Source organism: Odocoileus virginianus, chromosome 15 (genome assembly GCF_023699985.2).
Source record: "Odocoileus virginianus isolate 20LAN1187 ecotype Illinois chromosome 15, Ovbor_1.2, whole genome shotgun sequence".
NCBI lineage: Eukaryota > Metazoa > Chordata > Mammalia > Artiodactyla > Cervidae > Odocoileus > Odocoileus virginianus.
In genome coordinates this window covers 58853998-58878670 of record NC_069688.1, presented here as the reverse complement: position 1 = coordinate 58878670, position 24673 = coordinate 58853998, and the positions used below count along the sequence as shown (strand labels likewise).

General features: G+C 40.7%; 1 long non-coding RNA gene and 1 pseudogene across 1 annotated transcript; one reads left to right on the top strand and one right to left on the bottom strand.

The window, feature by feature from the left end:
- Positions 1-2542: 2542 nt before the first annotated feature.
- On the top strand, positions 2543-3105 carry LOC110122486 (chromobox protein homolog 1 pseudogene; annotated as a pseudogene).
- Positions 3106-10651: 7546 nt separating this feature from the next.
- LOC139038408 (uncharacterized) lies at positions 10652-23870 on the bottom strand. Its single transcript, XR_011491371.1, has 2 exons — positions 23766-23870; positions 10652-11138 (listed from the first exon to the last, which is right to left on the bottom strand). It is a non-coding gene; the product is annotated as an uncharacterized lncRNA (long non-coding RNA).
- Positions 23871-24673: the final 803 nt, after the last annotated feature.

Below are 24673 nucleotides of genomic sequence, written 5' to 3'. Positions count from 1 at the left end.
AGACCAGCCTTTCTCATGATGTACTCCGCATATAAGTTAAATAAGCAGGGTGACAATATACAGCTTTGACTTACTCCTTTTCATATTTGGAACCAGTCTGTTGTTCCATGTCCAATTCTAACTGTTGCTTCCTGACCTGCATACAGGTTTCTCAAGAGGCAGGTCAGGTGGTCTGGTATTCCCATCTCTTTCAGAATTTTCCAGTTTATTGTGATCCATACAGTCAAAGGCTTTGGCATAGTCAATAAAGCAGAAATAGATGTTTTTCTAGAACTCTCTAGCTTTTTTGATGATCCAGTGGATGTTGGGAATTTGATCTCTGGTTCCTCTGCCTTTTCTAAAACCAGCTTGAACATCTGGAAGTTCTTGGTTCACATATTGCTGAAGCCTGGCTTGGAGAATTTTGAGCATTACTTTACTAGTGTATGAGATAAGTGCAATTGTGCAGTAGTTTGAGTATTCTTTGGGATTGCCTTTCTTTGGGATTGGAATGAACTTTTCCAGTCGTGTGGCCACTGCTGAGTTTTCCAAATTTGCTGGCATATTGAGTGCAGCACTTTCACAGCATCATCTTTCAGGATTTGAAATAGCTCATTCCATCACATTCACATGATGGGAAATGCTGGGTAGGATGAAGCACAAGCTGAAATGAAGATTGTAGGGAGAAATAATAGTAACCTCAGATATGCAGATCATACCACCCTTATGGCAGAAAGAAAAGAGAAACTAAAGAGCCTCTTGATGAAAGTGAAAGAGGGGAGTGAAAAAGTTGGCTTAAAACTCAACATTCAGAAAACTAAGATCATGGCATCTGGTCCCATCACTTCATGGCAAATAGATGGGGAAACAGTGGCAGACTTTATTTCCTTGAGCTCCAAAATCACTGCAGATGGTGACTGCAGCCATGAAATTAAAAGATGCTTACCCCTTGGAAGGAAAGCTATGACCAAACTAGACAGCATATTAAAAAGTAGAGACCTTACTTTAACAACAAATGTCTGTCTAGTCAAAGCTATGGTTTTTCCAATAGTCATGTATGGATGTGAGAGTTGGACCCTAAAGAAACTGAGCACCAAAGAACTGAAGCTTTTGAACTGTGGTGTTGAAGAAGACTCTTGAGAGTCCATTGGACTGCAAGGAGATCAAACCAGTCAATTCTAAAGGAAATCAGTCTTGAATATTCATTTGGAAGGACCGATGCAGAAACTGAAACTCCAATACTTTGGCCACCTGATGCAAAGAACTGACTCATTGGAAAAGACCTTGATGTTGGGAAAAATTGAAGGCAGTAGGAGAAGGGGACAACAGAGGATGAGATGGTTGGATGGCATCACCAACTCAATGGACATGAGTTTGAGCAAGCTCCAGGAGTTGGTGATGGACAGGGAAGCCTGGCGTGCTGCAGTCCATGGGATTGCAAGGAGTCATATACCACTAAGTGACTGAACTGAACTGAAAAATTGTGTAGGATTATGAGATTACAGTTTACATATTCATTACTGTTATTCTCTTTTACTTACCCTAAAATGTGCCATGAGAATATAGCATACTTTGGAGAGGAAAGGGAAAAATAATGAATTTCTCTGGTCTTATTTCTAACTGTTGCCTTAAGCAATGGAAGTTTCTGAATGTTTGAAACAATGAAGATCCTTAATTGCATCAAATGATTTGGCCTAAATGAAATTTTATCTATTATACCTGGTGGAATGATTTCATCTCCCTTCCTGAAGAATGAGGCAGTTAATAAGCATAGATTGAATGTGGATTCAAGTTAAATCATACATTAATATTAAATTGTATTTCCTTTAAAATTTTTTAATTTATGAAATCATCTTGTTTTTAGGAAAAAAGAATAATTAAACTGATTTCCACCATTGCTCAGAGAATACTCCCAGCTGCAGGCAAAACCCATTAGAAGAACATCTCTATTAGAATGAAACACAAATCCAGTGAACATTTATATGCAACATTTGGAAATTCATGCTTTAGGCTTATGGAAGTGATTCAAATGACTGCCTCTCATTAAATGTTGAGAGCAAAACCGAACTGATATGCCATTCAAATGAGCAACTCTTTCAACTGTTATAAAGGGTACTATAGTGGGTATCTGAAGCATTCGGAGGCATAAATCAATCATTACATAAAGCAATGGAGGTAGGCTTAACCAGGAAATGCAAGAAATATATACATATAGCCACATTGCTAAAAATGGAATCAATGGCTGCCAATAATAAGATTATTTTGGAGTTGCGGGTCACTCTTCGGCCTGAGTAGACCAAGACAATGCTACGTGCGTTGGGTGGCCGGCTGGGGGATTGGGCTGGAGAGGAAACAGTAAATTGGGAAGAGGACTCACGGGACAGCCTGGGCGCTTGAACCAGCGTAGGGAGGGTTGGCGACTGCAAGACCCGAGGTTAGAAATGCAACCTGAGAATATTGGATCCAGCCAGGGCTGGGAGAGGAACTCCGCTTGCCAAGTTACGGAGCAGTAACTTCGAGGAAATTCAGCGTCATCCTTTATACCAGAAAGCTGGCGGGCACTATGGGGAAAAAACAAAACCAGAAGAAAGTGGAGGCGGTGCTAGAGAAGAGGAGGAAGAGTTCGTGGTGGAGAAAGTCCTAGACCGCCGAGTGGCGAGGGGCAAAGTGGAATACCTGCTAAAGCGGAAGGGGTCCTCAGATGAGGCTGACACACGGGAACCAGAAGAGAACCTGGATTGCCCTGACCTCATCGCTGAGTTTCTGCAGTCACAGAAAACAGCACACGAGACAGACAAATCAGAGGGAGGCAAGAGCAAAGCTGATTCTGATTCGGAAGGTAAGGGGGAGGAGAGCAAACCGAAGAGGAAGAAAGAAGAGTCAGAAAAGCCGCGAGGCTTTGCCCGGGGTTTGGAACCAGGGCGGATTATTGGAGCTGCGGACTCCAGTGGAGAACTCCTGTTCCTGATGAAATGGGAGAACTCTGATGAGGCTGACCTGCTTCCTGCCGAGGAAGCCAATGTCAAGGGCCCGCAGGTTGTCACATCCTTCTATGAGGAAGGGCTGACGTGGCATTCTTACCCCTCAGAGGAAGATGACAAAGATGATAAGAATTCACTTTCTTGAACACCAGCCCCTGTCACATCTGACTGTGGGTTTCAAGTGGGGAAAGGAGGAGTTCGACTCGTCTTGACACCATAAAGGTGGCTGGAGAAGATTTCCTTTGGAGAGTCAGTATAGTTTCTCTGCCCTGCAGCAGCCCAAGTGCTTTAAAGCGTTCCATGCTGTATAGTTTGCACACCCATCCCCGGCGAGGGGAAGGAGGGTCAGTGTTTCAAGCAACCCGTTCTGAACTTTTCTTAAAAAAAAAAAGCAGAGGGCCTTCTATGAAGGACAAAACGCAGAATGGGATGTGGGAGAGCAAGAGATACTGTAAATCTTCAAAGAGCATCTCCACAACCCACACAGCCTTCTTCCCTATAGTGTTAACTCTGCATTTTACAGCGTATCATATGTGTAGTTTTTGGCTATTACTGGTGTATTATTTGCGGTGGGTGGGGTGGGGTGGGAAAGAAGGGAGGTGGGTTAGGATCATCTTTGTTAAAATTTGAGGAAATGGTGAAACAAAAGAAAGAATAACTAATGACGATTGGGTTCTGTGTCCAGAATATTATTTTTTTAAAAAAAAGATTATTTTGCTCACATTATTACTCCCACAGTATTACTTTACCTTTATTATAATAGAATGATGTAATATATTTTTTAAAAGATTCTCCTGATTGATTTTTAACTTGTGTATTTATTGTATTTATTTATTGATGGAAGTTATTAAACATGTCTCAAAGAAAAACACTTTCTTTTTTCAGTTTTGAACATTTAACCAAAAATTATCAGTTATTCTCAAAATTATTTCAATAATATCAAACCCAACTAGTCTGTAGAAAAAAAGGATAAAAATCAGTTAGCTCATATGTAAAGAGTAGTCAGATTATGATTTAATGACAAAGGAAGTTTATTGCATCAGTTTTTAAAATAATACATTTTCATGTCAGTCAACAAAGAGAATTAAGGAGGACAGTTCTCCCTAAGAGAATATAGGGAAGGAATGGAAGAGAAAGAGTAAAAATAATTTGATGGGTGTGACCACTAAAAGGAGTGTTAAGTGAGGGTAAGTAAAGTAAGTAAGTATCAGTTTACAATGGCGAAGAACCTAGGCAGAGTACTCAGGAAGTTTTCCCCTCTCTTCCTGCAAGTCTACCATCCTACATAAGGGGATACGACCACATCCAATTGTTTTACAATTCTCTTTATTCCAGGGACTTTGCCCTGTCCATGTTTCATAATATCCACTAGAGTAGTTTCCTACCTGTGACTCTCAGAGTTTTCTAATTATGCTTCATGTATGTCTTTCTGATGCCCACGAAAATCTACCAACAGAGAAAAATGTCAGAATCCTTAGGTCAATCAAAAGGATACTTAAGGGGGCTCATTCTTCTGTTTTGCATTTCCAAGCGTTCTTTCAGGCTTGAGGTGATGATCAAAAGCAATGACTCAAGCCAGTTAAAGTAGATATCACAGGGAAGCAAGGGCAACTTGGAGTAAGAATGGTAGGGGACTTTGGGTGTCCATTGCCCCAACCCTACCACCAGATCCACTGTCTTCCCTTCACCACCATGCTCTCTGCCACAGGAAGTTGCCTTTTGTGAACTTTATCACCCAGGCTTCTTTACCCTCTGGCTTCCATTTTGGTTTGGCTAAAAAGAGTCACCCGCAGGAAAATCGGAACATAAAAGGAGAAATACTAATAGGCATTTCTGTCCCTCTTCCCTGTTTTGGCACTCCACTGTCTTCATTCTTCAATTGAATACAAAGCTCCCATCACTTCTAGTCCTCCCAGGATCTAAATTCTTTCCAGATCCAGCATCACATTCTCTCTTATTGCCCCTTCAAGCCTTAAATAACCGTAGCTTCCCTTATAGCCAGTCCCTGAAACTTCAGTAGTCTTTGACCATTCATTTAACTCTACCCACACCACAGTATTTGTTCTACTCCTTAACTTCTCTTTGCTCAGCCTCTTTGCTGTCAGAACCCTGACCCAGCCTGGAGATTGTCTTACATCGCACATCACACACTTTTCCCTCAGGAACTCTAAGAAGTCAAAGAACTTGTCACTCTAGACCAATGCTAGAACTGAAAATTACAACTCTATAACATCTCTCCACCTCCTTCCACTGACCAGGATTCATCTACCTGAGAAATTTGTCAGAGATGATTGCAAATAGCTTCAACACTTGTCTTTGTGTCATTGACAAAGAAGAGGATATTCCTAATAAAATACAGTGTGATATCAGTGGATATTGAAATAAACAAATACAAATATTACCCATAATTTTTAATCCCCTCAAAAATGTTAATGAAATAGTCCCTTTATGATCATTCTATGACAGTTCCCTATTTCTTTCTAGCAATATATTGTTATCAGTTTGCTAATCTGCTTTTATTTATTTTTGGCTCCCTCACTGCACAGAAGCCACATGAAAGCCCATGTCTGCACTTATTATTGTGTATGCCCGGTGTCAGAGAAGAGTAGAGAACAAAATAGTCACTCAGTAAACAGTATTTGTGAATAAATAAAGAACTTTATTTTCATTATTTCATGTAATTGTTCTTACCATCCTTCAATGGGTCCTATATTACTATTATTCCCATTTACAAATGAGGAAACATTATCAGAAAAGATAAGTAACTTGCCTAATTTCACACAGTTAGTAAGTAGTCAAGTTAGGACTGGAGCCTATATTTGTCTTATACTTCCCTATTCTAGTTCATGGAAGCTCTGAGCATGGTCACCAATTAATTCAATTAATATTCATGTGAATACAGTACTTATTTTGTATCATATACTAGTTCTGAGAGCTAGGTATATTGCAGTAAACAAAAGAGAAAAAAATCTCTTCCTTCACTGAGCTAGTCAAAATTAAAATTACAAAGACAAATAACAGAAACAAATCAATAAGATATATAATAAGATATGCAAGTCATCATTTTTTGAAGAAAATTAAAACAGGGTAAGGGGATAGAAATAGTGAGTGGGTTGCTATTTTACCTTGCATTGTCAGTGAAGGCCACCTGGCGGTCCGGGAAGTTGCTGGCCTATGTACTATCTTTTGAGCACATTGGAAAAAGGCAGACCTTCCTTCAGGCACTTGTAACCCTTCTTGTGAACCACCGTGGCTCTCTGCTTCCATGGCAATTACCACAGTCCAGCCTCTCATTTCTCACTTTAGGTTTACTGCAAGACTTTTCTGATTTGTCTGTCTACTCCTTTTGCCCTCTTGCTATCAGACTAACCTTAATTATCGGGCCTAGCAAACCACACAGAGGCTGGATTCTGGACTCCATTTCAATCTCTTTCAGACAGCTTTGTATAGAAGTCAACTCAATGTGACAGCCTGTTTCAGGAGGTGATGTTTGACTAAAGGCCTGAATAAAATTAGGGATCAAGCCATGAGAACATGGGGCAGGAAGAGCATTCTTTAATCCCTAAAACCAGAGCATGTTTGGTATGTCATAGTAGAGCAAGCTCAGTGTGGTGGAGGGAGCAAGGAAAATATTAGAAAAAGGAGTAGCTCTGGTAAGGACTTTGCATTTTATTTTAAGGGTATGGGAAGCCCATTAAAGTAGGGAGTTATGAATTCTCTCTCTTAACATGAAAAAACTCCTTTACGTAGGAGATAAGATTTGACCTGAAAATACGAAAATGAGTTGCAGTTGTCCCGTGCATAGAGATTCCATGAAGAAGAAATCTGCAAGGTAAGATCATATGAAAGAAACAAAAATAGTTCGGGAACCTAATCCTTGCTACTGAAAATTTCTAACACAGATGAGCCTCATCCACATCACCATAGACGCTGTTAACAATGCAGAATCTTCGGCTTTTCTCTAGATCTACTGAACCATAATCTGCATTTTAAACAAACTTAGAAGTAAATTGTAAGCCTTGCAAGGGATAGTGGATGAGACTAAATAAATTATAAGTGATCTAGTGTTCTCAGATTATGTGCATTAGGCAATAATGGATGTAGAAGTCTATGAGCCTGGATAGTTAGGTTGGACTCATTGGGACTCACTATACTTTGAGTATAGTGATTGAGGTTCTGGAACATTCTGACAAGAGAAAACATTCCCATAATAATAGTCACCTCACAATGGTTGAGTACTATTGTCTGTGAAATTTAGTACGTTAAAAGTAGAGGAATTTCTTGTAATATTTCATGTAAATTTCAGTTTAAGATATTATATAAATATGTATTTTTTCTTTAAAAGAGGCCACATTGTCTATATGAAATAAAAACTATTATCTGGTTATATATTTATTTTTACCCCATGTTAGTTTATATACATTCCTTAGAAGCCCTTAAACATGCTGAACAAACTGAGAAACAAAATAGTCCTTGTAGATGTTCATCAATGAATTGTTTATTCTTTTCATTTCTCATATTCCAAAGGTCAGGCTAAATTGCAAATGTGTTATTTCTAGGAATGTAAATGTGATCAATTACACAACTTCTCTACATCTTTGTTTTGGCACACATCCTGTTGCATCTTCTCTTGCTTATTAAAAATAATAAATAGGGACATTCAGAATTCACCAAAAGGAGCAAGGGTCACTATAGCAGATAAATTGACACATCCCCAGAATGACTTGAATATTAATTTTGCCAGAATGTTTCACGAGGTGTTTTTTATTTTTCCTTATGTCTTTAAATCTTTTCTTAATGCTATTTTGGCAAACTTGTACCTCAAGATGCGTCAGGATGGACAGAGGTAGCAGGTATCCAAGGGCCTGGAAGATACACAGAAAGGAAGCATGAAGGACACAGTATGCAATTTATGATAAACAAGAAGTTCCAGTCAGATTCCTTGTCTTCAGAGAAAGCCGATATCAAAAGCTGGCAGAGATTCAGTGTGAAGGAAGGGACAGAAATTCCCTAGAGGAAAAGCTGAGAGCTGAAGATAAAGGAGTAATCAAGAGCCAGACCCGGAAGAGTCTTATGTACGCAATGAAGAGTTTGTGCCTTGTCTTGACCTCTGAGAAGAATTTATCTTTCCTTCAAAAGCAAACATCCAAGCTATAATCAATTTTCATCCACACTTTTATTCTTGCCCTGTCCTCTGGCCCCAACTTTACTCCATTTCTCATAAAGTAGCTAGAGGGGGAATCTTTTCATTTCGCTGCTAAATATTCTTCAAAGACTTCCCTGTGCACTGCAAATGAAATCCAAATTCCTTATGACTTGGTCCAACAATCTACATATGGAAAACACAACTCTACCTCTTGCTTATATAGTGACCTCCTTTATTTCTTCCAATGGGTCAAGTTATTTCATATTTCACAGCATTTCCATCAACCATTCTCTCTGCTGAAATGTCTTTCTACCTTCCACTCCACTCAAGATTGCTAACTCCTCTTCCCTCTCGAGTTTTGGCCAATGGAACATCTCCTCCTGATCGTCCCTTCCAAAGTATATAGTATCGCAATTTTCTACCTGTAATAGCTCCTTAGTTATTTCCCTCACACGTCTTAATTCAAAACTGCTTATCTGTTGGGAGTGGAGGTCCACATGGCAGAGTAGAAAGACACTCAGCTCACATCCCCGCCACGAATTGCTCTCTTACTGAAAACAGCATGGAGACTAGAAAGACGCTTATGCAACCAAGGAAGTAAAGAGACCCACAGGAAAGGGAGTGGTCTGAATCTGCACCCACAGAAAGGGACACAGAAGAGGACGGGATATCTGGTCTCAGGGATCTTCCCTGGGAAACAAAGAGTCTTGAGCCACACCCGAGGCAAGCCAGCCCTGGGGTCCACCAGCAGAGAGACAGTCCCCTCAGCTGGTTTGAAACCCGCGGGCGGACGCACTGGAGGACTCTCCTCCTCAGCAGCAGACACAGCCGCTTGCTCCCGGTAACGGCAGGGAGGCGCGGGCTGAAAACTGCCTGGGACCCGGGTGGTTTCCCGGCCCACCCCAGGGCGCACCCCAGCCCGCACCGGGTGCCAGCTCCAACGCTTGGCTCCAGCCGTGCTCTCAGCAGGGTAGAGGCTGCCCTTTGCCAGGGGAGGGCAGGCACACGTGGAGGGAATGGGGCCAGCCTGGACTCGACCCTCCTCTGACGGCGGCAAAGGCAGCCCTTACCCGCGCACACAGCCCTGCGCGTGCACACGCCCGCTTGCTCCAGGCCGCAGCGTGCAGGCCGCAGATGAAGCTGGTGCTCTCACTGGCTCTCCACGACTGATCATTGGAACGAAAACTACTGTAAGAGGCTTTTCCAAGAGGGTGGAGGACGAGGAGGATCCGGAGCTCATCTCTCCCCACAGACTCACCAAGAATGCATATGCTGGCACTGCGTTGGTGGTTTGGGGGTTAAGAACCGAGCTCCAAGCGTCGGAGACTCGGGCTTGATCCCGGGTCGGGGAACTAAGACCCCAGACGCCGCAGAGAAACCAAGCCCGCACATCCCATCTACAGAGCCCGCGTGCTACAAGCAAGACCTGATACATTAATAAAAACAAATAAATAAATAAAAATATTTATTCACAGCTAGGTGAATAAATATTTGTAAAAATACATATACACATGAAAGGATTCTCGCAGAACACGTGCTTCACGCTAGCAGAGGACTGCGGACACCTAAAAGGATAAGAAAGATCCCCGTGCTACCAGGGTGAAAGAAAAACGCAGGGACAGGGAAGAGACGAGGAGGCAGGACAGGACAGGCGCCCTGGCAAAAAGCTGAAGCGGGGCGAGGTTTCTGCATCCGGAGAAGCCCTGTCCCCAGCGGGGGAGAACAGCTGGGCCGGAAGCGGAGCTGCAGCGGCTCAGAGCGGAGCCCAGCCCCGGGCGATGGCAGAAAGGATGGAGGGAGACCTACTCAGGAGTTCCCTGCAACAAACCTGTGCGCCCCACCCCTACGACGAGCCGGGGCGTACAGGGGGCTTGGGGCAGGAACTTAGGGTTTGGAGGCTAGACCCAGGGAGGGCACCGCTGTTGGCTGTGAGGGAACCGGAGGGAGGACCCAGGAATGCTGGCGGAGGAAGTCTGGACAGTCGCCGAGGCCAAGAGCCCTTCCGAGAGATGCAGAACGGGCGGGGTCACCATGGCAACATCTCTTCTCGCGCTCCATCCCCGCCTCCACGAGCACTAGGGAGGGCTTCCCCCAGAGCTGGCTCACCCACCCCCGCCATCACCTCTGCCGCCCCACTCTGCCCAAAAAGGGCGACCCACTCACCCCAACCACCGCCCGACGGGCTGTCTAGTTCTAACCGCTACCCCGCACTCTTCTACCAAGGCAGCTAGCATTCTCAGCCGCTACCTCCTCTCCTTTCCGCCCAACTGCCTCATGCTTGGGAACCTCTGAAACGGATTTTGGTAGGAGAAATACATGCAGAGGTGGGACGAAACCCTAGGGGTTGAGTGATTTAAAGAAGAGATGAGATCATTCTTCAGGTGTGCACAGACGGTGAAGTGACGCCTCCTAAACGTACAGCTTCCTAAGTTGAGCGCCCATGAAACATCTGAAAGAACAACTGCTCCTGCGGTTGAGAGAGGTCTGGCTTTAGCAACTGTGGGTTTGTGGTCAGTTTTGTTGCTGTTGTTCAGTCACTCATTTGTGTCCGACTCTTGGCAACCCCAAGGACTACAAAACTCCAGGCTTCCCTGTCCTTGAATATCTTCTGGATTTTGCTCAAACCCAATTCCACTGAGAAGATGATGCTCTCCAAACATCTCATCCCCCTTGTACTGTAATTTTTTTAAAAAACCTGTTTATCTATTTGTCCATGTTCCTTTTTCATATATTAGTTTTCTACTGCTATGGATCAAACTTAGCAGCTTAACACAGCACACATTTGTTATCTCACAGTTTCTGTGAGTCAGGAGTTCAGACAGCCTAAGCTCCATCCACTGCAGGCCTGATCTTAAGGATGTCTGCAAGTATTTTTGTCACATCTGGACACTTGGCTGAGGAAGACTTTACTTAGGCTCACTTAGGCTGTTGGCAGAAGCCAGTTCCTTGTAACTGTGAGAATGAAGATCTCAGTTTCTTTCTGTCAGCTGGAGACCGCTTCTTCCCACATGTCTCCCTTAATTCTTTAAAGCCTGCAAGAGAGAAAAGTCTTTAGAATAAGTGTGCTAACAAAATAGAGCTTTATATAACATAATCATGACAATGCCCTCCCATCAACTTTGCCATATTCCATTGTACAGAAGCAAGTCACAGGTACCACTCACACTCAAGTGGAGGGGATTATATAAGGGTAAGAACATCACGGGTTGGAAATAACTGGGGTTGTCTTAAAGTCTGTTCCCCACAACCTGCCCTTTGACCTCTAATGATTTATTGATACACCCCTCTCACAAGCAAAATACATTCAATCCCCTCCCAAGATTCTTCTTATAGCATCCTGTTATGGTATCCTAACATAATATCAGTTCAAAGCCAAAATTTCCATCTCTAAATCAGGTCCAGGTGAAGATGACAGTCCTGGGACTAATTTGTCAAGTATAGTTCCTGGGACATAATTTCTCTCCATCTGTGGATCTGTGAAACTAAAGAACAAGCTGTTGTTGTTCAGTCACCAAGTCATGTCCGACTCTTTGCGACCCCATGGACTGCAGCATGACAGCCTCTCTGCCCCCCACTGTCCCATGTGCCCACATTTATGCACATTGAACCGGTGATGCCTTCCAGCCATCTCATCCTGTTACCCTCCTCTTCTTCTGCATCAGGGTCTTTTCAAATGAGTCAGTCCTTCCCATCAGGTGGCCAAAGTATTGGAGCTTCAGCTTCAGCATCAGTCCTTCCAATGAATATTCAGGACTGATCTCCTTTGGGATGGACTGGTTGGATCTCCTTGCTGTCCAAGGGACTCTCAAGAGTTTCTCCAACACCACAGTTCAAAAGCATCAGTTCTTTGGTGTTCTCCCTTCTTTATGGCCCAGCTTTCACATCCATGCATGACTACTGGAAAGACTGCCTCAACTGCCTCGCCTATACAGGCAAGTTATCTACCGCCAATTTCCTCCAAGAAGCATCTTTGCTCTATGAATGTGGAGACTAAGCCAATCTTGTTCAGCACTTTATGGTCAAGAATGCACTATACTTAAAATGTTTAGTAAATGTCCCTGAATAATTAATTCATAACCAAAATGTCAGCAAGCAGACAAAGCATGGTCCTGAGGTTTGATAAGGACCCAGAAACAAAGAATAAGTATCAAGACTGAGAAGCAAATAGTCAAAACTAGAAAATGATAGTTTGAATATGAAATAAAGAAGAAAAAGAAGGAAGGAAAGAGTGGAAGGAGGGAGAAAGGAGAGGAAGAAAGGAGGAAGAGAGGGGAAAAAAGAAGAAAGGAAGGAAAAACATAGCAGGATCAGAGTATGTGATCAGAACAAGACCAATAACAAAGAGGATGCTACTGAACCAGATACTTATTCACTAATTCATCTAATAAACCCTTATAAGCATTATAAAGATTTTACAATGCTAAAAATTATGGTATCTGAGATAAAATAATATACCAGATACAGTCCCAGCATTCAAAGAGCTAGTCTAATGGGAGATAGAAAATATAAGATGATAAATAGTAAAAATTAATAAACAGAGGGCTAACGAAATACATGGGGAAAATAACTACTCTTGTATGAGGCCATGTCAGATAAATTTTCCCCAAAGATATCACCTCTAAATGTAGTTTTAAAGATAAGTAAGATTTAACTCAACAACTGCTATCTGGATTATGCTGGAAAGGGGAAGGAAAGACGATGTTTTAGGAAGAGAAGAAAAATACATGTTAAAAAACCAACAGTGAAAACAAGCATGGTATATTCAGACAACTAAATTTTTTTTTTTTTTTTAAAGTACTGGAGAGTAGAGCTGGATGATAAAAACTGATGAGAATTGAGACTGCACACTTGATAAAGGGGACCCAGATTATAATATGAAATTTGAACTTAATTTTAGTATAGTGGAGAGCTATTAAAAAGTTTCAAGTAAGAAAATTTAAAAAATCAAACTTATGCTTTAGAAAGATAATTCTGACTAATGCAGAAGATCAACTGGAATGAATAAGACCTAAAGACAAACAGATTAGCTATGAGACAGTTATTTCTGGAATCTAACTAAGAAACAGAGGAAGTTGGAAAAGGCAAAGAGCACAAAGAATTGAGTAACAGTGAGTAGAGCTGGGGTTTAGTTGCATGCTGGGATCAGGGGAGAGACGAGAGACGATACGGCTGAGGGCCAATTATCTGTTTTGAAAACTGATTGAACACTGGTACTGTGTGCCAAAGTAGCAAATAAAGCAAGAGGAAGAGTTTAGGGTCTAGGTTGGATGGAGGTGAGCCACACTAGAAAATCTTAGCTTTGAGTTGCCCCTGGGAATTCCAAGTGGGGATGGCTTGAAGGCAGTCAGTTGTACGTGGCTCTGGAGCTCAAGAAAAAATGTTGGTCTAGGCTTACTGATATTTCCCTAACTGAGGAAAAAGATTGGCCACAGAGTTCAAGGACTAAAGAATGACTACCAATGGAAAAGTGAAAGATGAGTGCTGTCTGTTACACAATTCAGAGGAATTTGGAAACCAAAAAAAAAAAAAATCAGCAAAATGTTTTCTAAATACTTGTCACAAATTTTCTCATCTAATCCTACATAATACAGTGTGTAAAACATTAGTGAAGATTTCCAATCAGACATGTCAAATGTGTTTATCTCTGCTCCTAGTGGAAATAATGCCTATTAGAATGTCAATGCTATCTTTTTAAAGGTTATAAATCCCAAGAAAAAAGGAAAAATGAATGGAGGTGAGAGTCACTGAAAAATGTCAACAAATATTAACAAGTTGAAAGCAAATAGTGAGGTGGCAACTGACTTACTAAGTAAAAAACAGTTGAAACATAAAAATTTACAGTGGGAGGCAAGCTGAAAAGTGGGATTTTCCATGTAGATCGTAGAAGATTTGGAACTTGAGACACTGGACATATTGGTTGGCCCCAGTGATGTGAGAATTAGTTGAAAAGTCTGCATATGGAGTAATCAGATGCCTTCTTCCTATTCATGCCCCTCCTTACCATACACAGCCAGGTTAATACCACTTTCTAGCTTGTTTAGGAAACCAGACATTTAAACTCTGAGAAATTGATTCTGAAAGACTCCAGACTGGAGACACCAAGAGCAATGGAGTTTGATGGTGCTAAAGTGAAGACACATTTCTGAATAGTACTTTATTATAAACTTTCCAGCAGTATTCTATTTTTAAGTAATACAGAAGGAATAATTTAATACATTTAAAATTTTCCGAATAAAAGACTATTAAACCATTCAAGAAACCATCCTTATGCATTTTTTTCCTTTTTTTCAAAAGAGGTAGAAATATCTATCTAAAACTACTCCGGTTTTTTGACACCAAAGTGCCTGTGGGCGTGCCCTTTACTAGCAATGTAAGGGAAAAGAAAGGCACTGAGGTTGAAATCAGCATCTCTACAACAAAGCCTTTTGCTGATTCTTTCAGGACCATTAGTGACAACAAGAAGATCATCAGAGACTGGAGTCCCAGAGAATTGGCATCTTCCTCTTCAATTCCTTTTCTCTCTACTGGAGGATTCTCCCAATGGAAGGACCTGGGCATTTCTTCAGATCGGAAGAGGTTGCCCGGGAGATGAATGTGGAATGGGAGTCCATTCTTTCTCTTCCCTGAAAGCTTCTCTTACTCAGCTGTTAGGGTCCCCACTGCATGAACTGTTTTGGACTCTTTCATGCAAGATATAGAATGCTGCTACATTGCCTTACAGTTCCAAAGGCTGCCAAACCCCCATTTATCCAAAACTACCCCAGAGATGCAAAGTATGACAAAAATGTTTATTTCCTCTACCCTGCTACCTAGAGTCTAGGTGGCCCAACCAACTCTTTCAAATCCAATTGTTTCACCCCTTTACTTCACTCCTGAAACAAACTAGCAATATTATGGCCATGAAATTCTTCTCTAAAATCATGCCCCCCTTCATGGATCACAGTCTTGTTGTGGCGAAGGGGCTTGCATAACTCAATAAAGTTATGAGCCACGCCACGTAGAGCCACCCAAAATGGACAGGTCATGATGAAGTGTTCTGACAAAACATGGCCCACTGGAGGAGGGACTGGCAAACCACTCTAGTACCCAGAGTAACAGGTGAGTTTGGTCTTGGAGCAGAAAATGAAGCAGAGCAAAGCCTAACAGAGTTTTATCAAGAGAATACAGTGACCAAACAAGCCCTCTTTCCCAACAAGCCGAGAGACAAATCTACTCATGGACATCACCAGAGGGTAAATACCAAACTCAGATCGATGTGTTCATTTCAGCCAAAGATGGAGAAGCTCTATACAGTCAGCAAAAACAAGACCTGGGGTTGACTGTGGCTCAGATCATGAGCTCCTTAATGTAAAACTTAGGTTTAAATTGAACAAAATAGGGGAAATCACCAGGCTATGAAGGTATGAACTAAACTAAATTCCTTATGATTATACAGTGGAGGTGGTGAGTAGATTCAAGGGATTAGATCTGATAAAGTGCATGAAGAACTGTGATAAAAGTTCATAACATAGTATAGGAGGCAGTGACCAAAACCATCCCAAAGAAAAAAACATGTGAGAAGGTAAAGTGGTTGTCTGAAGAGGTTTTGCCAATAACTAAGGAAAGCAGAGAAGTAAAAAGCAAGGGAGAAAAAGAAAGATATACCCAAATGAATGCAGAGTTCCAGCAAGTAGCAAGGAGAGATTAGGTCTTAAATGAACAATGCAAAGAAATAGAGGGAAACAATAGAATGGAATGACAAGATATCTCTTCAAGAAAAGTAGAGATACCAAGGGAACATTTCATGGAAAGATGGGCACAATAAAGGACAGAAATTTGGACCTAACAGAAGCAGAAGAGATTAAGAAAAGGTGGTAAGAACACATGGAAGAAATATGCAAAAAAAAAGGTCTTAATAACTGGGAAAATCATGATGGTGTGATCACTCACCTAGAGTCAGACATCCTGGAATGTGAAGGCAAGTGGGCCTTAGGAAACATCACTGTGAATAAAGCTATTGGAAGTGATGGAATTCCAGCTGAGCTATTTAAAATCCTAAAAGATGATGCTGTGAAGTGCTGCACTCAATATGTCAGCACATTTGGAAAACTCAGCAGTGGCCACAGGACTGGAAAAGCTCAGTTTCCATTTCAGTCTTAAAGAAGGGCAATGCCAAAGAGTATTCAAACAATTGTATTTATTTCACATGCTAGTAAGGTTATACTCAAAATCCTTCAAGCTAGGGCTCACCAGTACATGAACTGAGAACTTCCAGATGTACAAGCTGAGTTTACAAAAAGAAGAAGTAGAGATCAATTTCTAACATTTGTTGGATCGTAGAGAAAAGCAAGGGAATTCCAGAAAAATATCTACTACTGCTTCATTGACTATGCTAAAACATTTGACTGTGTGGATCACAACAAACTGGAAAGTTCTTCAAGATGGAAATACCAGACCACCTTACCTGTCTCCTGAGAAATCTGTATGAAGGTCAAAAAGCAACAGTTAGAACCAGACATGGAACAATGGATTGGTTCAAAATTGGGAAAGGAGTAGGACAAGGCTGTATATTGTTACCCTGCATTTTAAACTTCTATGCAGAGTACCTCATGTGACATGCCGGGCTGGATGAATCACAAGCTGGAATCAAAACTGCCAGGAAAATATCAACAACCTCAGATATGCAGATGATAATATTCTAATGGCAGAAAGTGAAGAGGAACTCAAGAGCCTCTTGAAGAGGTTGAAAGAGGACAATGAAAAGGATGGCTTGAAACTGAACATTCAAAAAGCTATGCTAGTGGCATCCGGTCCCATCACTTCATGGCAAATAGAGGGGCAAAGGTAGAAGCAGTTGGATATTCTATTTTCTTGGGCTCTAAAATCACTGCAGGCAGTAACTGCAGTCATGAAATTAAAATGTATTTGCTTCTTGAAAGAAAAACTATGACAAACCTAGATAGCATATTAAAAAGCAGGGACATCGTTTTGCCAACAAAGTCAAAGCTATGATTTTTCCAGTAGTCATGTACCAATGTGAGAGCTGAACCAAAAAGAAGGCAGAGGGCCAAAGAATTGATGCTTTCAAAGTGTGGTGCTAGAGAAGACTCTTGAGAGTCCTTTGGACTGCAAGATCAAACCAGTCCATCCTAAACGAAATCAGTCCTGCATATTCATCGGAAGAACTGATGTTAAAGCCGAGGCCCCAATACTTTGGCCACCTGTTGCGAAGAGCTGACTCATTGAGAAAGATTCTGATGCTGGGAAAGATTAAGGGCAGACAGAGAATAGGGTGGCAGAGGATGAGATGGTTGTATAGCATCACCAACTCAGTGGACGTGAGTTTGAGGAAACTCAAAGAGACAGTGAAGGGTAGGGGAGGACAGGACTAGGGTGCTGCCGTCCATGCAGTTGCAAAGAATGGGGCACAACTCACTGACTGAACAACAACATTGTGATGTTTATTCACTCAGTCACGCCCAGCTCTTTGTGACCCCTAGGACTGTAGCCCACCAGTCTCCTCTGTCCATGGGATTTCCCAGGCAAGATTACTGAGTGGTTGCCCTTTCTTCCTCCATGGGATCTTCCCAACCCAGGGACTGAACCCAGTCTCCTGTGTCTCTTACATTATCAGGCAGATTCTTTACTGCTGAACCATTTGAGCAGGACAACAGCATCATGAGACAAACCTAATCTCTGGCACTAGCTGTGTGGCCTTGAGTGATTCGGCCAGCATTCTTGTTCCTCCTCGTTTGACCTCACAGACTTGAAAGACAAACCCCATTTGTCATTATGGAGAACGAAACCCTTTTCCTTCATGAATTTCTCTTTTCTTTGTGTTTAAATATATAATATCTTGATCACTTCCCATTTATTTCTTCATCTCTTTTCTTAGATATTTCCTTTGTTTCATTGTTTTCCTTTACCTCATTTGATCCTACAGGCAACTCATTTAAGCTTCTTTCTTATTCCTAACAATATGCTTCTTAAATTGCATGCTTATGAAAACACACATACACACAGAAGTGATCATTCCGTAATAGCAGTTTTACTGTTACCATAGAGACATATCAGTTTCTTATCAAGTGAGGGAGATGAATCATGACTCACGAGTATTGTTTCACTTTATATTTAATTATTCCATTTTTAACATCTGTGGCAAAAATGGATACTTTGTTTTCAATATATTTTCAGTTCAACTTTGTTTCCTTTAAAGACAGCATTTCTTTATCACTCCAAAACTGCAATGTAATAGTCTAATGTAATTAGGGCCAATGTACTAGTAATTTGGACTTTCCTGATTGCTCTGTGGTAAAGAATTCACCTGCCAATGCAGGAGACGTGGGTTCAATCCCTGGGTCAGGAAGATCCCCTGGAGAAAGAAATGCAGTATTTTTTCCTGGAAAATCCCGTGGACATAGGAGCCTGCTGGGCTACAGTCCATGGGGTCGCAAAGAGTTGGACACAACTTAGTGACTAAATAACAACAACTAATAAGTTGGTTTCTAAACAAGTTAATAAAGTTTAAATACATATAAATTTTTGGTACTATCATATGCTGTATGTTTATTAATCAATATACTCACCTGAAAAAGTATACATTATTATTATGGATTCTTCTAATTAATCACTAGATGTGTGTGCCCATTCTTGCCTACCAACTCCTGTGATTCACTTAAATGAAGAAATTTCGAAAATATCACTAAATCAAAAGTAGTATTCCAATAGCATTTACCAAGTCTTGGAGGCAATTCAATGTTTTTACATTTCTTTACATTTCTGGATCACTTTTCAGTTTCCAAAGCATTCACATATGTGACAGGGTATGAGCATTCAACCTGCTTTATTATAGATACAACTGTTTTGCTCATCTTTCTTTTCTGTGTGCATTAGAGAGATAGAGTGCATATATTTCTCCACATTTCCCAAGAGTATTTGAAGTTACAGAATTTTTTTTTACTTGAAAGAAATAAAACATTTTTGCTTGATATTAATTCTAACTCTGAGTTTAAGGGACCAACAAAGCAAATGAAAGCAATGAAAATAGAGAGTTTTGGTGGGAAGGTGTGTTCATGTGATAAATAGAGGACATAGTGAGGGAGTCTGAGAGAAAGAGCAAGTCAGTCGGAGCCGGGGATTCTGAGGAAGAATGGCCTTGGCTTGAAACAAAGCAGGTAAATAGACCCAGCCAATGACCACACAAAAGGTGTTATTTGGATGACGGCTTTATATGGCCATCAGAAATGATGTCTTTCCATGGCTCCAAGAATATATCCAAATCCCAAAGCCTTCATAAACCGAAAGAGGGGCCTCTAGGACAAGTAGGAGAATGGTAGTGAGAAAGCCTCTTGCCAGAACTTTGAGGGCTAAACTGGATAATCTTCAGACCTTTGTGCTAGGATGGGTGACTTGCATTTGGGACACCAAGTTGATCATATATCGCTGAACTTGACAAAAGCAGAGTGAAGTAGATTATGCAGATGAAGTCACAGAACAACATCTTTGGGAGCACAGACTCGGGAGTTGAGGAAATTTAGACTCTCATTCTATGTCTTAGAATCTGTGCTAAAAAAGTCACATTTTATTTCTTTAAGACTCTCTTTTTCCATTTGGAAAAAAAGTAGAGAAAGAAACTTTACAGAGTTGTTGCACAGATTAAGTTCAATCAAGTAAAGAACATAACCCAAAGCCTGAATCAAAATAAGTGCTCCATAAGTATTACTGTTATCATTAGTTAGAGTAGAAAGAGACCAAGTGATTTGTTCAGGGTGATGTGTCCAGCTGGTAGCCACATGAGGGATCGTTTCATTAACCCTCAGTACTTTTGGACCACCAAGAGGACTTCCTTCTGCAAACTGGAAGCATCACTAGAGAGCCTCCCTCAGGTTTCACCAACCTAATTGATAATACCTAAGAGAGTACACTTGATTTATGTTTTCTCACTCAGACTCAATCAAAAAAGCAGATTGTTTGCTCAGTCATTCCACCTGCCTTCATCAAAAGAGTAATGCCTATGAAAATTAGAAGTATATAACCTGGAAGTCAAGGCCCTCTGTCATTTGTCCCTAAACTTGCTTATTGGAAATGTGTAACCATGATGTTGACTGGACGACACTAGCTCCTGTGTCTTGAGTTCTTAAGTCACAAAATTGCCAGTATTTTCACAAAATTGATCAGCCCTGCCAGGTATATTTTCCAGACATCCAACAAAAGAGATTTTTTTTTTGTTGATTTCCTGTTTCCACTTGCAAGAATACGGCTATACAATAAACACTTCATCTTTTGATCACACTTCCTCTTAAGTTTTACATATTCCATTTCATCTTAATCTAGTCTGTTGTAAACAAAGACAGATGTCCTGAAATAAAATAGCAAAGTTATATATGTCTAAATTTCTCTTCATCAATAAGAGAAACTATTTCAGACTCAGGTCATGGAGTGACAACTATTATCTATTGCATGATTTTTATATCCCTTTCCCCTAACACTGATTTGGAGTGAAATAATACTTCTAAAATATAATTTGGAGTAATAGGATATTTCCACAAAGATTTTTCAAAGAAGCATAAAATAAACAGGAGGGGGAAATGTTCTAGGAGATAACAAAAAAGAATCACAGGTTGAGAAACTGTGATTTAATTGAATATTTGCATTGCACAACAATAAAGAGAAGAAATTCTCAACAACAATTTATAAAGAATTTCACTTGTAACTGGACTCCCATGGGATCTTACTTTGTAACTATGCTAAAACACTTATTACAGTGCAGTTTGAATCAATATGCAATGTCTTCCATTTGATAAGAGATCTTATCTTATTTGACTTTGCATCTCTGTCTAAGCACTATCCTTAACACAGAGAAGGGTTTCAGTGAATGTTGAAGACTTAAACATTTAAAGAGGTTTTTAAAATGTAGATTTTAAGAAAGTACTCCAGGAAGAATTGCTTTTGTTACAATACAATATGACATAATAGAAGAACAGCTTTGAACTTTAATCTATTAAATCACCTAAGAGGAGTAAAAATACTCCGTGATTGTACATTTTGATTGTACAAAAATTAGTTTCAACAAATTCATTAATTATTCCCTAAGTCATATACATGACTAAACTTAAATAATCCACATGTGGCTGTGACAGAACATGTATTCTTATAATATTAAGAATGTAAGAAATTATATTTTTGATTACCAATGATGATAACTCATGATGAGAACTGTTAACATCTATTATTTGTTGAACACTATTCTAGGTGATTATGATGATTTCTGTTATCAACTACCCAGAGTTTGGCCAAACTTCACAGGTTCAGAGGACAGTCCTAAACAAGGCTATCCTTGCTTAAGACACCAGCAGAACTTTAGAGGTCTTCAGATAGCTACAGAGATCCTCAGAAGTCAGACCATATGGCCAAATCCAGGGATTTCCACTACCCCCTCAGGTTTAATAATTTGTTAGAAAACCTCAGAATTCAGAAAAGCTTAGCTACAGGTTTTTTGAAGTAAAATCAGAACCAGCGAAGGGGAGAAACAAAGTCAGTGAGCTCTGGGAGGCATAAATATAAAGCTTTCATTGTTCTCTCTCCTTGGAGTCAGGACACATCCCCCTCCAACTGTATCAATGTGTGACAATGCACCTAAAGCACTATACAATACCATTCATTAAGCACAGAGAAGCTCACCTGAGCCCCAAGTTCAGTTTTTATTGGGGTTTCATTGCATCAACAGTATTGACTGAATCACTGGTCATGAGGTTGAACTCAATCTTTAGTCCCCCTCTCCTCCTTAGAGGTCAGGCTAAACTTATATGGTTCTAGGTCTTTCTACCAGCCTCTATCCTGGGTCTTCTCATTAGCTTAAAATATCTAGTGGTCCAACATAAGCATCAACTATCAGAGCCCACCAAGAACAACAAAGATTCCCCTATCACTAGAGACACTACAAGGATTTAGAAGCTACCACCCAGGAACTATTTGAACCAACAGGGAAGGTGGCTCAGACAGTAAAGAATCTGCCTGAAACGTGGGAGACCTGAGTTTGATCCCTGAGTTGGGAAGATCTCCTGGAGAAGGGAAAGGCTACCCACTCCAGTATTCTGTCCTGGAGAATTCCATGGACAGAGGAGCCTGGCAGGCTACAGACCATGGAGCTGCAAAGAGTCAGACACAACTGAGTCACTTTCACTTCCACTTTCCTAGGAACCAGGGATAAAGGTCAGACCAAATCTTTGTTATACATGAAAGATTTTTATGTCTTATCTAATATAATTCTTCTGTTTCATATATCCACCTGTTAAGGTGGATGGTATTATTCTAGACATGAAGAAATGTACTTTTGGAGAGCTTAAATAATTTTTTCCAAGGCTATATAGCTAATGTAAGTGAAAGCCAGGATTTGAAGCCATGTCTTTCTTTTTCTAACTCCTTTCCCCAAATTATACTAATCTTTCATGTGATTATGCCTCAAGCTCAATATTTACTAGTTACATTATAACAATTTTCTATCTCCTGTACTATAGTTACAAGGTCATGTTTTCAATGGAAGAAAGAGCATTTTATACGAAAAACATTTAGCATGTTTCAGTAATTATCCTCAAACTCAGAGGAGACAATGAAATGTTGAGGACAGTAATAGGCTTGAGTGATCATTTCTGCCAACTCATAATTAGCCCCTAAATCTGTGACCTTAGCCAAGCCGCTTATAGTCTCTGGGCAGTAGGGTATATCTGTGAACGCTCTCCTATATTCCAGGATTGTTATGGAAGTCAAATAACAAGTGTGAAAGCAGTGGCCATATTCCCCAAATCCCTTATTTTCCTCTATTTCTCCATAACATTTAACATCTTGTTCCAAAACCATGTCATGTGATGTAAATATGTAAGTTCCATAATTAAACTAGTTTGCAAACTCCTATGGGCAGAGAGGCAGATAACTAGTTTTTTAATGATATATCACAAATTTCTAAATTAGGTATGGTAAGTATTAGAAATTCAGTTTCCTGGAAATATTATATACTATGGGCTTCCCAGGTGGTGCAGTGGTAAAGAATCTATCTGCCAATGCAGGAGATGCAAGAGATGAGGGTTTGATTCCTGGGTCGGGAAGATCTCCCGAAGTAGTAAATGGCAACCCACTCCGGTATTCTTGCCTGGAAAATTCCATGGACAGAGGAGCCTAGCAGGCTACAGTCCCCTGGGTTGCAAAGAGTCAGACACGACTGATCAACTGAGCACACACGCAAGCATGCGTGCATGCCTGTAAGTAGCAGTGAGTAGATTGACCTTTAACTCATCTAATTCAATCATCCCACTGAGGAAAACTAGAGTAACTGGAAGAAAAAATTTAATATATACATTGTGACTGTGTGTGTGTGTTAGTTGCCCAGCCATGTCCGACTCTTGGCTACCCAAGGACTGTAGCCTAGGGAAGATAAAATTTTTAAAAATATGTTTTAATTATTGAACCAAGGGAGAAGGAATTTCAAAGAAGCCCTGTAGTTTAGGTTTTATATATGTGTGTGTGTGTGTGTGTGTGTGTGTGTGTGTGTGTGTGTGTGTGTGTATTCCACCACCACACCCCTCCAGGGAAGACATACATGGCCAACAGGTATATGAAAAGATGCTCAACTTTACTAATCTTCAGGAAAATGCAAATCAAAATCACAGTGGGATAGCACCTCATACCTGTCAGAATGGCTGTTATGGAGAGAGCAACCAGTAATTGTCAGAAGCAATGAGGTAGGAGAATGAGTGAAATATGCGAGAGAGATTATGCTGTATGTGCTTAGTCCTCAGTCATGTCCGATCCTTGGCAACCCCATGGACTGTAGCCCACCAGGCTCCTCTGTCCATGGGGTTCTCTAGAGTACTGGAGAATAGTATTCTGGAATACTGGAGTTGGTAGCCTACCCCTTCTCCAGGGGATCTTCCTGACTCAGGAATTGAATTGGAGTCTCCTGTATGGCAGGCAGATTTTTTACCAGATGAGCTACAAGGGAAGTCTGTGAAAGAGATTAAGATGTACAAATTTACAATTACAAAATAAATGAGTTACAAGGATGACATATACCATGTGGGGAATATAGTTAAAGATAATGTAATATCTTTATTTTGAGGGGCTCCAAAATCAGTGCAGATGGTGACTGCAGCCATGAAATTTAAAGACGCTTGCTCCTTGGAAGAAAAGCTATGACCAACCTAGACAGCATATTAAAAAGCAGAGACATTACTTTGCCAACAAAGGTCCATCTAGATGGTTTTTCCAGTAGTCATGTATGGATGTGAGAGTTGAACTATAAAGAAAGCTGAGCACCGACAAACTGATGCTTTTAAACTGTAGTATTGGACCCTTGAGAGTCCCTTGGACTTCAAGGAGATACAAAGGAAATCAGTCCTGAATATTCATTGAAAGGACTGATGCTGAAGCTGAAGCTCCAATACTTTGGCTACCTGATGGAAAGCATGGACTCATTTGAAAAGACCCTGATGCTGGGAAAGATTGAGGGCAGGAGGAGAAGGGGACGACAGAGGATGAGATGGTTGGACAGCATCTCTGACTCGATGGACATGAGTCTGTTATGTCAAAGTTGTTA